This window comes from Sturnus vulgaris, chromosome 3, assembly GCF_052056855.1.
Source record: "Sturnus vulgaris isolate bStuVul1 chromosome 3, bStuVul1.hap1, whole genome shotgun sequence".
Taxonomy (NCBI): domain Eukaryota; kingdom Metazoa; phylum Chordata; class Aves; order Passeriformes; family Sturnidae; genus Sturnus; species Sturnus vulgaris.
In genome coordinates, this window is record NC_142245.1 from 77,674,850 (window position 1) to 77,687,249 (window position 12,400).

Here is a 12,400-nt window from a genome sequence, read left to right on the forward strand (position 1 = left end):
GAATCAAATACAATCAAAATAAAGAGACACAGATGACTTGTAGAATGGCCTAATTTTTGTAATTACATGATTAGTTTCATTCAATGACACTGATCTCTTCAGATACATGTGTAGGTCTATTGATCACAAATCTGCCTCACTGTTATACTAACAGATGCACAGTTATTAATCTTGGAAAGAATCCACATCCCCTTTTCAGAAAGATCAGAGGAGCTAATTAAGGATGACATAGCATCTTGTGTGTAGGAACTGCACTGCCCTTCCTAAAAATGGGCAGAAATTGTGCCAGAATGCCAGAACCTATGAAACAAATACCAGGAAAAATCATTGTGCTATATTTTTCTTTTCCCATTCCTCTCTGCTGTTTCAGGCCAATGTATTTTCCAGATTACATGTTCGGTGTAGCAAGTGCAGCTCTGCAAGCAAATGCATGACACCTGCTAACTGTTGTTCCCTTCTCAAACTTCTCATTTACCAATCTTTGTTAAGTGCTCCAGTGGGTTGACACAGCAAAATTCATGCCAAAAGCTTCTCTCTACAAGAGCACTAATAGCTCAACAGTATGAGCCAGGGTTATTAAACCACATCCTGAACAGTGTCTGGACTATTTGGAAATATAAATAAATAATGAGGAAAATACAGGAAATCTGTGCTCAGAGGAGATTTGTATTCAGACTGTTGGAGTTCAGTTACTGCCAGGACTATATGATGTACAAAACATAGTATTTGTATATTCATTTTGCAAGATAAAATCTTAGATCTATTAGCAGACTTGCCTTGGTGAACAATAATAAACCAAATCAAAGATCATATCACTTCTTGTCTACTTTTGAGATTTTGGCCTAGCTTGTTCAAGCAGGTTATAATTTTTTTTTTACCATGCTTAAATCTATTGAAATGTTTTCATATATGATTCATATGCTTCTTTGGAGATGAGTCCTCCAGATATTTAAATATCAAGACAAGATTTTATCATAAAAATAAATATATTTTTACTGAATAAACAACAAAACACTCTAGAGAAGAAACATAGGGTCAGTTTGTGCAATTATTTTGGTCATTCAAATGTTAATAATATTCATGTTAATTTTATTTCCCTTTTTCTCTGGTAACTAATATTAACCTTAAAATGAAGGTAAGTGATTTCTTGGACTTTCAAAAAGCAGGGATACTCCTTCCATGAACATCCTCTTTCTCTATAGGATATCGAAAGGATCTTGTTCCTTCTTCTTGGTGGGATAAGGATATCAAATAATCTAGCATGTATTAAAAGGACAAAGAGTCATTATATAAATTATTCTTGTGACACAACTGCTGTAGTACAATTTTTAGAATGACAATAGTGTGATACATCGCTTTTTCAATGACTAAGCTTATGAAATTTCTGGGATATTAATGATATTTATATGGTAGAGGCTTTAAGACATCTGAATGTGTGGTTAAGTACATAAGTAGATGCAGTTTAGCACCTGCAGTGGGTATGTCCACAACTGGGGAGGTAAAAAGCACAGCGGGGTGGCAAAGATATAACCACAATATTGGAGATCAGGATTGTGAAGCAAGTTCTCTGAAAGAAGAATAATTGCAGATATTAAAGGATAAATTAGGGGTTTGCTTCTCAATTTATCTGAAGATCTTCATTTGCCTAAGGCTGATTATGTTAAACTTAAGTCACAATAATCTAAAATAATGGGAGATGAGCAAGGGACTATTGCTACATTGGAGTACCAGCTTGGGTGCACTCAACCTTGAAGAGTATGGTAAGTGATTTTTCCTGTAGAATCCATGTTCCTGATTCGTCTGTTTCACTTAGCTCAAAAAGTTTATAAATTCTCAGAGCAGTTTGTTTTGTTTTGCTGGGAAGTAGAAGGAAAATAGGAAGAAGTAAAGGTGGGGAAGAATGTAAGGCAAGATTGATTTTGGAGTCTGTAATGGCAGGTTTATTGATTCTGACTCATGAAGTATGAAGTTATAGATTTGTGTGATGTTACAGAGCCAGCTGAAACAGCCACATAATGTCACACACTACCCAAGTATTGGTCAATTAAATTCTTGCTTTTATATCTTTTGGCTGTTTAATGTACACTGTAGACATGATTTAATATCTGTATCAACCATTGAACCTCTTTATAGGTTACCAATTTTTAGTAGCAAGTAGTATTGTGTACCCCAAAATAATTAGGGTATGAGAGCTATATGATTCTCCTAAAAATAAGATTTTACATCAACAATAAGAAGAGTGATATTAGTGGCATTTACATATTTTAAACATGTCTAGTTAAATGCAAATTATTCTGTATTGGATAAATTTTTTCTTTACTAAAAATAATTTTTAAAAATGTACTGTTATTTATTGTGCATATTGGTGCTTTGTCTGTGAGAATAAGTTTAAACAAAACTCAAAAGACCTTATTCAGGAAGAAAAAGTGTCATAGGTGGTATTTAGTCTTCCAGAGGTATTCCAGTTAAGCATCATGATGATCAATTTCCAGGAAAAAAAAGTTTTTCAGCTTGGCTTATCTACTGACTTTGGAGCCAATGGAAGAAAAAAAGTGTGGTATTGAAGTTAGAGTCCCAAAGTAAGCTGTTTGCTGTTTGTAAACTTTAGGTTTTGAGTGTTTTTCTTTTCACTGACAGTAGAGCTGGCCAGGTATGCAAATATTAGCCTAGATGATCCAAAATTCTCGTTCTCAATTTGACCTGGGGTGCAAAAGCATCTGTAATGCTTATATTTGACACCTCTAGAAGGTGGTATGAATACAGTAATTTACTATTTTTTAAGTGTAATGGCTGTATGGAAAAATGCTTTAAAAAACAAACAAAACAATAAAGAATCTTCAAAAGATTTTTTTTCTACTGTTTTTGTCTAAAGCAAAGATGAACACCATTAGAAGAGTATGAAGTTCCACAAATATGTAAAGATGAATCTTTACAAGGCCTTTTAGAAATCTATATGCATGACTGAGCACTGCTGCACTAGTCTCTGCCCTGTTCAGCTTGTTAACATGGATCTAGCTAATGCAGCCAGAATAGCAGCAGCCCGTACATAAGCACTTTTTACAACTGAATAAAAATAATTTGTTTCCTTTACTAGTAAATATTTCTCTCTGCTTCTAAAAATGTGTACTGCAGCATTTCTTTTTCTCTATCCCTATGCATGCACTTGTACACCCACAAACACATACTCCTCTGAATTCAGAAACCTTAGGGTAAGAGTTTAGGTACAGAGAAACATGAAACTGAGAGAAAGCTTTTACTGTTATCTCTATTTCTGATTTGACCTTAGACACATGAAGATGTTACTGTTACTTAAATGATGTTGCACAACAAATCCGAACAATTAGAACTAACTATTCTATGGCCATCTGGTGGATTTGAGATTTTCATTGATCTCCACGTTACAGGAACAATCATGAAAACTTTCCTGATGGATCAGACTGTTTATCTCTGCAAATCTGCTCAGAACACACCAAGGCCTTGTATATCCAGGTTTCTTTCTTGCAACAGAGAGAACACAGAAAATGGATGTGGACATGGCCAGAACCTGCTCCATGAGCTCAGATAAACTGGGATCTCCCAGTCCAGACACGGTCTAGAAATGACCAGTTATAGTTTCTGCATCTGTCCTATTCATGCTCTAGCGCAATAAAAATTATATTTAAGGAAATGAGGTTGCAATCAGTATAATTATATTAAAACTAGTACTTGACATACAGGTCATAAAAAATAGGTTTGTTTACAAATACATCCCAGAGACACTTCATTTAGCTTTGTAAACTCCATGGAACTCAATGTGCTCTCTACATGCAAATTGTTCTCTATTGCAACAGATTTATGTGAAGGTTCGTACTCATATGTATTGATTTCCTTGTCTGGTGAAATTCCCTTTCCAGAAAAATTTTACCACTATATTGAATTGAAGAAATGCTAAGATTTTGTAGAGCAATGGTGGATATGTTGACTAATTTGGAACAACAGATTTTCTATTTGTCCTAATTTCAATATGACAGAGTAAGCGGAACACACAAGAAGCGCCAAAATCTTCAAAGATATATTTTTCAAATGAGGTCTGGACAGATATCTATTTAATCTTCTTCAGTTTGTCTAAGGAAAATATGGATTAGAATTTATGAATTCCTGTCTCTATATCTTATATATTTTTCATTCAGCTTCACTGCTCCAGAGCAAGAAGAATCTGCTTCTGTAAGTGTTCCTTTTAATTGGATCCAAAACACAGTGAGTAGTTTGTGAGTAAATTTTATACGTTCAGTTCTTCAGTTAATGAATTTGAACTCACCCCTGCATTTCACTGCCAAATGTACAAGCTGCTCACTGCAATTTAATAAAGATGTTATTGTCATGTAACCTTTATGGAGAAGCAAAGCAAAAACAATACTTACATGATGTTTCACATAATAAAATTTGCTCACACCAACTTTTGGGCTTGTGTCAAGCTATTAGCTAGTGCAACATAGACAAATGTAGAAAAAGACATACCTTTTCTTTACAGGGGATAAAAAAGAAAAAAATAATGGATGATTGGATGACAATCATTTTATTAAAAGTGATTTTTGATATTTGTGATATCCCATTGGAGATGAGTTAGTTAAGTGAGGTAAAAATACATATATCCAATGATTAATGTATTCATTTTCCAGAAAACAAAGTGATTTTCCACTATCTCTGTAACCCACCTAATATGGATTTCCCTGCTTTTGCCATTAAATTAGGATAATTAAAGACACAGTAACTATTAAAGCAAAATTGGAAATAGAATCAAAATTCTAGGAACATGAAGGGAACTTAACCCTATTTTGCTATTTCCCTCCAAAATGTCTATGAAAATGATTCTTCAATTTCAGTAGAATCTGAAAACAAGAAAACCCACAGAACCTGAAGAAAAGTCAGGATCAATTTCTCTTTTTCCAACTTTTATATATTATTTCTGGTCCTGGTTCTCAATTAGTGACATATGATGAGAGCATGTTGAAGTTGAGGACGTTACTATGTCTTATTCATTTACTGCTGCTGCACCTCCAAAGCATATAGATTGCATAATTATCTATATTGCTCTTTTCCTCCTGAACCAGATAGGTCTTGTGTGAGGCCAGGTTGCTTTATGTGAAATGGAAGAGCAATCACAGTGATTCACAGCAATCACAGCAGTGATTCACTTCTCCTTTTCCCAAGCCAAAACAACTGAGCCAACTCACAGTGGGAGCATAGGTATGCAGTGTTGAGCCTCACCAGTCATAAGTATTAACTCCTTGGATGTAAAGGGAAACAGAGAAGGAATTGAGTCCGTGAACATGTATTGTCTCCAGTGGTTGTGGTGGGAGTAGTCACACTCTTCACTCACAGTCGTGCCTAAATTCAGACTCCATTCCTTTGTAATCTTGGATCTCATTAGTTTAGTGTTGCTTACCATGAACCACAAGGATATCTTACACTTAAGGGCAAAAAGAAAAAATTATATAGAAAGAAAGATTTCTGTCTGGTTTTTGTTGTTCTGGTTTGCTTGGTTTTGGGGTCTTTTTTTTTGTTTTTTTTTTTTAACAAATTTAATAAGTGAAATAAATGTCATAGATCAGAACCATAGATTGTGTAAGTCAGCTCCGCTCCATTGATTTCAGTTCAGCTGAGAATCTGGCCCAGTAATTTTTAAGTTAAACAGCATAATCTGATTTGCATGAAATGTTACATGCAAGAATGAACTGCGAAACATTATGTGGCATCCCTTTATCCAGCTTTTTAATTACTTTTACATAATTCTACAAGGCAGAGATTATTACGTTCAGAGGACAATGTTTGATTCCCTTTGGTTAATTTAAATCTCATTTAAAAGTTCCTGTGGGAGGGTTTTGACAGAATTTTCAGAATGCCTGACACCACAACCGTGTTTACACCAATGGCAGTAAAAGCCTTCAAAACACATAAGATAAAATTAACAAATCCTGTTTAAAAATCAAAATATTATTCAAGAGCAAGCTACACACATACATTTACTTATTTTTCTTATACAACTCTTATGAGGTGAATAAATGCTTTTCACCAAATTACATATGGGAAAATTCAGAGTGACAAAGTGAATTGCTCACTGCTACAGCAAAGTTATTTTCTGGTTTGAAGTTTGAAGTGTTTTGGCTATTAGATGCTGTATCCCTCTTCTAGTAAATTAGAGGTGTTTTGGGGTTTTTTGTTTTTGTTTTTGTTTTTTTTTTGTTTGTTTGTGGGTTTTGTTTTTTTTTTTTTACTTAGCAAAAGAGAAGAAAAAAAATCCTCTGTTCTTTCACTTTCCCAACACTTCTAAATTTTTTCCTCTGTATTTTAGCTGTATTTCTTTCATCTTCCTCATCTGTGTCTTCTGCCTCTTCTACTGCACACAAAAATGATTTGTAATGACCTAATTTCAAAAATAAAGGAGATTTTTTCCTTCTAATTTACAGATAGACAGCAAAAATATAAGACTTTATATCTGTGCAAAGAAAAATAGGATAAGTAGGATTATTGTTTAAAATGTTTAAGTGTTCTTTAGATGGTGTCTTTTACGGCACATGGGGTTTTTTTCCTTTCTTTTTTTTTTTTAAGACTTTATATACTGGAGTAGGAGTATGGGCACCTCAGAATGAATAATATTTGTTCTAAGATATGTGAAGATGTATTCCTAACTACTCAACTTCTTTCAAACCTTCAGACTCTCCTGTCTTACACTTTACATCCACTCTAGCCTAATTTTTTTTTACATAGTTCCTTTGCTTCCAAATTTCTATGTCCACATTACATCTTATTTTGACATTGAGGATGGCCAGAAAAGTCCCTTATAATATATGACATGAGTGAAAAATATAGGACTTTAACATTCTGTCAGCTGTATTCTCCCAAGTAGTTTTAGATATATAATTTTAGAATTAGCCAGATTGCCATCATGCTCTGGCATGTTTTGAGAATAATTAGAAGCCAGATTTCTATAAAATATTATCTGAATAGTGGAAGCATAAAGGTAGCTTGAAAGCAGCCCCAATACACAACGTAAAGCTCAGAAGAGATTAGGAAATGACAGTAAAAAACAGGAAAAAATGGGAGCTCTGGAAATACTTTTAATACTTGTAAAAATACTATAAGAATATGAATGGTATTTTTGAGAGCAATTTGGCTCTTACTAAAGGTTGCCACAGCTGATGATTTTTCACAGAGTATTTAAAAAAAATCATAATAATATATTGAGCCATTAAGCTAGCATGGCTGGTGCCCAGGAACCCATTGTGAGATCCTTTGAGTTCATGCATGTCCTGGTGTTCAACCAAGAAAAGATTCATGCAGGGCAGCCAAGAGCTCTATTACCCAGCAAATTTGGAGATTGCACAGAAACCTTAGGTGGTCAGCTAAACAGAAAATGCTGTGCAGGGCAGCTCTGCCAGCAGCCAGCAGAGAAAGCTGCATAGGGGAGCTCTATTAATAACACCTTTTCTTTTATCACAATTCAACAATGAGGATGAGACAAACAATCTGTATCTGTTGGAGTATTGTGTGCTGGGTATGCAACGCCACCATTTAGTCAGGAAAAATCCTCCTTGGGTGGGATTCAGTTTGAGACCAAGGCACCTAAGACTGGATGTCTATTTTAAGGTCTATCACTAGTAGGAGACTCATCTCACATCCTGTGGAGATGAATGGTTCTGCTAAGTTTAGATAAAATTTCTAGGTATTGTTTAAACACAGATGTCCAGAGGCACATTAGGAGCACTGGAATACCTAGTATCCATCCAGGTAGATGATAATCCATAGGTCTCATGTCACAGTTGCCAGCATATTCGAATGCATTAGACGTGTAGGACACTGTTACTCTCTGAAAACTGAGACATTTACACAAACTGACAGACCTAAGACAGGATCTATGGAAGATGTACATTCCTGCATCAATGAATGGAAAACAGGTAGAAGGGAAAATATGGATTGTATAATGGTTCTGGATGCTTTTCTGCAGGAAAGTATCATGGACTCTTTTTGTATTTTCCAATTTTGCATCTGTCACCATGCACAATGATATTCCCACAAATAGGGTCAACAGTGCAGACTGGTGGAGGCAATGCAATGAGGAACAGTTCTGTGATTCTGTCTTTTCTTTTTCCACCACAACCCCTTCCCTGGTTACACATTTCCCTTTAGAGTTAAGTCGTTCTTCCCAGTCCATATAAAATACATCAGAAAATAATTCTTCTCTTGGTCTACCTTCCAGTCTCCCTGCTAGAATAGAGAGCTGACTCATTAAAAAATGTTTTGCACTTTTTTAAAACCAGTAATTCATCTATATGACTAGGAATAATTAGATAACTTAAAACTGCATTGAGCTTTACAACTATCAGCTAACCAATCTTCCTGATACCCCGGTGGAGATAGAACTGAAAAGCTTAAAACCTGGGTACAATGGTATTTCTTATTCTAAATATAAACAACATCTTCTAGTTACTGCAAGTGAATATTTTATTTTTTTTTGGTTATTTTTATTGTTTATATCATTATTCCTATTTTTTTAAAGGTGAAAGACAACAAAGTTTTATAAACTTGTTTCTTTGTTAGTAGGAAGCTCAGCATGTTGAAAAATAACTTAGATTTCATGAGAGGCATTGAAAAATTGAAGAAGCAAAATTGGAAGAAGTGAAATTGGAAGACTGTTGTTAATGTGTTTCTTTTTGTCTTTTTCCCCCCAAAGTACAAAATCAATTAACTGAAAATATATGAAAAAAAAATTGAGCTCGAGTCAAAAAGCAGATGGACACACAGTAAAAAAAAATATGAGATCTAAAAAAAGCTTTTTCCTTTAGGATCATATAAGTCTTAATGTGAGATTTTTTTCTCACTTCTTCTCTTATTCAAATATGAGAAAAAGATAATTAAGGTGAAAATTAGGTGCTAAATATGTAGTGAAGTATGAAAAAATACAATAAAACTACCTATTTAGACTTAAATGGAGCACAATTTTACCTTTTCAGCCAAGGATATGAAAAATACATAAGTGAAAGAAAAGCATATTACGAATGAAAACAATTTTTCTACCTAAAATTAGCAGCTGGAGAGTTAGAACTTGGCTTAGTATTAGCAAATTGTTTATTGGTTGTAACACTAGTGATAGTCCCAGAGCAACAACTGTAATCAGAAATCTGTTTGCAAAGCTAATTCATTCAATTTATTCATTTCTTCCTCTTCTCATAAAAAATAAAGGCTTTCACTATCACTGTTCCTAAGTCTTAACTCCCATAAAAATGTGATTGTGGGGAAAAAAATCCCAACAAATAACATAGACTTTTAGACTGGGTAAATTTCATTAAAAAACTTACAGCTGACAAATATTTGCAAGTCTGAAGGGACTTAAGAATATTATTCCATTATAAGTTCACCAGAGAATTACTGGGGGAAAAAATGTGGAAAGCAATTTCATAACACAAAAACAATCAGGTAGCATTGTAAGCATAAGTATTTCCATGTTCTGTATCCACTCTCTGCCCTTATCACAGTTTTTACTGCTTGTATGGTCAGGGATTCATAAGCTCAGCCTTTACAAGAGCTGCAAGAGCTGATATGTTATGTTATGTTATCAGAAGACATCATCTGAAAATATCTGTCCAACAGGCAGGAAGGGAAAAGAAAGTTAGCAGCAGGGAACTGGATTAAGGCCAATGGCACAAATAATGAACAAAGGGTATCCCATGTACAGGCATCAAGCAGCTTTTAACTTGTCAAGTGAGTTGTGAAGGCATCCCTACAAATATGTGACACAGTTATCATCTAAGTCCAAAATGCATAGGTGTATCATGTCTTGCAGTGAAACAAGAAACCAGAGCACTTTTCCCCACAGACTTACCCACATTTGACTGCTTCCAGGCTGGAAAGCAGAAGCTGTAGATCTCCAGCTTCCCTAATCCTCAGCCTCTAGTAAACAAAGCCAAGGGCAGAATGATGGCATGTGGGCTGGTGAGGGAAGCACTGTGTGCTGACTGATTTGCTTGAAATATTGGCTTCAAATCTTCTCACCTGGTTGGCAGCAGAAACCAAATTTTATCTGCACTGAAAGTACCAGTGTGCTTTCAGATAATGTTTTTGATAAATCATTTACTCTCTGTATTTGCACAAACAAGATTTTTAAGCAAGCCTGTAGAGCCATTGGAGTTCACCAAAATCTATTCTAGCTCAGCAGTTAAGGTGAGGCAGGCAGAGGGGCAGTTCAGTGTGATACCTGACCCAGGTTCCATATATATAACTATATAACTATACACATAATATGTATGTATATATGTAGCTTTCGAAGTCAAGGTGCGGCTTTTTATTATTTTGAAGATCAATTCCTGCATTCTATGGCCAAGACGAGTCTGTCAGATGAAAGAAGGAATAATTCACAGCCTTTTAGCTGGTCTTACAGGGGATTTCTTACTTCCATTTGAATGTCTAGTGATTGGTGAACAAGCCTCTGCAGCTCAGCAGAGAATCCCCAAGTGGCTTCTGGTGTTATTTTGATGGTATTAAGACAATGGTGCATAGCATATGTTGGGCTTTTTTCTCTGAATTCTTTTTTTCCTTCTGAAGGTATGCTCATGCTTTCTAAATTGGAATAAGTCTTTTAACTTAGAGTAGAATGTGTCAAAAGGAATCTCTTTAATTTTTTCAGCTTTGAAACTAAGTGCATTAAATGGAATTGCGTTTTTCTGTGATTGAAGATTTGGGATTATGCATTTTTCTTTCAGAAAGCAAAATGCTTTTCATCAAAGATATTTTCACAGTAGTGAAATGAAACACAATGTGATATTAAACACAGAATTGGACTATTTGTTTGAAGTAATTAAACTATTTACAGATTTGACTGCATAAAAATGTTCAATAACAAAACCAGAGATGGTCAGCAATATCTTTTTGTAAATATATATGTAAGACAGCGTGCTATTTATCTAAGGTAAAAGAATTATGTGACTTGAAATAAAAAAGGTAAATGTGTTTAACTAATTTAAAGAAAGGGTTTAAAATACAAACTAAAAAATCACTTTAATCAACATTCCTAATAATACAGTGATATAAATGTAAGGGAAGATACATATTCTTTCCTTAGAGCTGTAGGCAACATTTTCACAAGACATACAAAGGGCTGTAAAGTGAGAATGGCGTGTCTAGGTTCAAATTTATGACCCTGAAAATATATATTTAACTGATTGTAGGAGTGCCAAAACATATAGACTTGTTAGCACTTGAAATGAACATTCTTCAGGTGCCTCTGCATTCCCAGTATAGGTTCTATTTTTATGTTCCAGAACAGCTTTAAATCTCCCAATCAAAATCTAGAAAGCAATTTTTACTCCAATACACCTATATTGACAACCAGCACTACAGAGAGCACAGAAGTGGCTGTCATTTCCTTTTAAAACCCAGCAACTGGAGGAGAAAACAAGGGAGGTTACCCTTTTACAATAACTTTATCTGCACTGTAGCCAAAGTATAAATTTGAAAACATTAAAGAGACCACTTTAGTGGGTGAAGGAAGGAAAGTTAGGACTTAAAATTTATGGAATTTAAGGAATGAATTATTTATGAAATCATTATTTTCTTGCATTATGGCCCATTCTTTAACATAAATAAATGTTCTTTGGAAATGGATTGGAGTCCAGGTATCCGTAACCTGGAGAAATTTCCTTAAGGTTTAGAGGGAGTTCAGGCACACTTTTTCTTGCTCTCTGAATCACCAATTCAACCCAGAGGAGCTCAAGCTGCTCCTGTCCAGCTTGTTATTTGGTGCTTAAATTCCCCTCCTGGTTGCAGGATGCACAGCTCTGACACCCCTTACAAGGCTGAAGCTCTGGTATCCACATGCTTATCCCTCAGTGTAAGCATTTGAATTATCAGAATTAACGGCAGTAAGAGTCTTCATCTGGAAGTAGATTTTAATTAAAATTCTAGACTGTCTGAGTGTATTGTCTTGCTAAGATCATATTTTACATATTGGGAATTCCAAATGATATGTTGCTTCCCAGCCCATCTGTGAATCATAAAGTGGTTTAGGTGGGAACCAGGTGCTACTTTCAAACATATGTTACAGCTTAGATTTAAACATATTACAAACTTTATCTTCCGAACTAAAGGTGTCCAGATTTTCATGCCACTGTCTCAGGTGAAAAGGATCAGTCTGAGACATAAATGATTTAAATTCTATCTGAGTATCAGGTTAGAGAGAATTAGGCAGTCTGAGTGTCAACCTGCATGATAAAGGACATTTTTTACAGCTTAAAATTTCATCACGCAAGAGAAATACTTTTCCTTTTGAATCATTTTCAGGATTTTCTTTTCAAAACTTTGTCACTGGCAACAGCAAAAATAATAAAAATATATATTTTCTTATTGATGCAGTCTTAAATCAAAATTC

General features: G+C 34.8%; 1 protein-coding gene across 1 annotated transcript in view; it reads left to right on the top strand.

Annotated features, from left to right (window-relative positions):
- The window catches only part of EPHA7 (EPH receptor A7), a 294,990-nt gene that overhangs the window by 180,277 nt on the left and 102,313 nt on the right, over nucleotides 1-12,400 (top strand). The window lies entirely within an intron of this gene.